The sequence below is a fragment of the Neopelma chrysocephalum genome, unplaced genomic scaffold, assembly GCF_003984885.1.
Source record: "Neopelma chrysocephalum unplaced genomic scaffold, ASM398488v2 Primary Assembly neopelma1_69, whole genome shotgun sequence".
In the NCBI taxonomy this organism is placed as follows: domain Eukaryota; kingdom Metazoa; phylum Chordata; class Aves; order Passeriformes; family Pipridae; genus Neopelma; species Neopelma chrysocephalum.
In genome coordinates this window covers 10435096-10437368 of record NW_020897729.1, presented here as the reverse complement: position 1 = coordinate 10437368, position 2273 = coordinate 10435096, and the positions used below count along the sequence as shown (strand labels likewise).

Below are 2273 nucleotides of genomic sequence, written 5' to 3'. Positions count from 1 at the left end.
AGCTGAAATGAGAATTTTTTACTCCAAAACACAGGAAGAGTTGATTAATATCCAACCTCAATATGACCAATATTCCTAAAGGGCAATCCAAGTTATTTATTGTTTATATCCAAGATTCCTAAACAACTCCCTTTCCCCAACAAAGTATTTAATTCCGTTACCTCCAACTGCAACTTTGGGGAAAAAAAGGCACTGGACAAAGTGGTTTCAGTTTTGCTCTCAAAGAACTCCAGCAGTGCCACCCTGTGGAGACTGGAATATTTGTTATCCATATTCCTGTAAACCAACAAGTGACAGGATCTGCTGGGAAGCAGGGCAGGAAAATTTTTCACTTAAAAACCCACCAAAAAAGGCAAAAACTTGAAGAGCACCAGCTTAAGGTAATTTACTGTCATTATATTACATCAGGGAAGTGCCAAAAAAAGGCATTTTTGGGCAGTAAATATAGACTTTGCCAGTGTTCTTGATGGGTTTTTGTTTAAGAAAGGTGTTCAGAAAGTTCAGTAAAGTTGCCACAAACATCTGTTCTCCTCTTCCCCCAACAAGAAAAGATTCTAATAAAGCGATTTTCTACAGAACATCCTCCACAAAGGTGGTTTAGTGTGAAGATGGTAATTTACTGAGTGGAATTTTCCTTAAAAAGGATTTTATTTCCCTTCATTTAACATGAAAACAACCCTAATTTATTAGTGAATACATAATTAAGTAAATCAGTTATTTTTTAAGATTTCTACCAAAATAATGATGTGCCTCCACATCACACATGGACCTTTGGCAGGTAAAAACTCAGGAAGCCACTTTCTTCAAATAATCTCTGCGCCTTTTGATGAAAAATGAATGTATTACAGAAAGAAGCACCCAAAGCACCAGAATTGCAAGTTTTAATGTTTATTTTCCCCAAGACAGCCTAGCCTGCACTCTACTTGGATAAATTCACAAGCTAGTTTCCGCTGCTTCTAGTTTTAAACTTTTAACCATGTTTCTGATGACAAGGAATGCTGCAAAAATACTCTAGTCCAACAAAGAGTTATGATCACAAAATAATCTTTATCCATTCTACAGTGTTTCAGAATTACCAGTTGATTTTTAAAACACAAGGTAGATATAGATGCTAATGGTGGCTAATCTGGTATGTTTTATTTATTATAGCAAACTGTTGTTCATGCAACACTTGTGCTCAAAGGGGAAGGCACAGCATTTCCTACAATGAGCCACCTTATAAAGAGTTCAGTTTGTACAAATTTGTAACCTCACCTTGAATTTAGTGTGCAGGACCTCAAAACTGAGGCATTCCTCCAATTATAAAAACACTTGCATCCTTTTTGTGCAAGTTTTAAAAATACAAAGTTTTTCTCTCTAAAGTGGCTCAAAATAGATTGTTCATGGCTGCCTACATCTAAGATAAAAAGAGTCTAAAACAATTGGATTAGGCATATTAAAGGTGTTCAAACCATGACTTGATTTGTACATCTATTCACACCTCTTTTCTCGGTCTTTATTCGGCAGTACATATGCACCAAATTTCAATTTTTAGACGTTTCCATATCATTTTCATAGAAAACAAAGTTTGAAAACAAGTAACATTGAAACACAGCACGGTATCCTACCACAACAGAAACATTTTGGTTACAGGACTCAACAAAATCTAAAAATGAACTATGCTGTAGATTACCACATGCAAAGGTCTTCATGTTATCTTTGAAAATGAAAAGGATGAGATTTTTTTATTACCACATTTTACTGCTTTCTACTATTATGGCAACTTGTGTACTGCAACACAGTCTAGTTTGAAGGGAAATGAATGATTTATTTTTTTTCCATGCAAAAATCTACAAATTAGTTTTGATGATATGGAAAAGCTTTTCATAACATCAAACATTCATCTGGTGCAAATGCACAGGGAAGCCTTCCTGAAATTCTGACTTTACAAACAACTAGAAAGAAGCCGTACAGGAAAGAAATTAAAAATAATAACTTGAAAGAAAAAAAAATAAAAGAGGGGGAGAGAAAAAAAAAAAAAGAAACAAAACAAAACAAAAACAAAGAGAAACACAGGCTGCAGGAGTAAACCAGAGTCTGCTGCTAAACCGGTCTGGTGTCCAGTGTAAGGTGACACTCCAAGTCGGATGGTTTAGGTTGTTCCAGCCCCCTGAAGGCGACTCAAGCTCCATGCGCTCACAGACAGCATCACACCCACTCTCTCATCACACGGCAGGCCCGGCGCTGGCCCGGAGCCCCCGCTGGGATCCAGCCCGGAGCCCCCGCTGGGATCC

General features: G+C 37.2%; 1 protein-coding gene across 1 annotated transcript in view; it reads right to left on the bottom strand.

Moving 5' to 3' along the window:
• Positions 1–872: 872 nt before the first annotated feature.
• KPNA4 (karyopherin subunit alpha 4) overlaps positions 873–2273 on the bottom strand; it is a 13254-nt gene continuing 11853 nt past the window's right edge. Inside the window, exon 16 of the mRNA XM_027685845.1 lies at positions 873–2273. This exon is cut by the window's right edge and continues 615 nt beyond it. The gene's annotated coding sequence lies outside the window, so the exon portion shown is untranslated.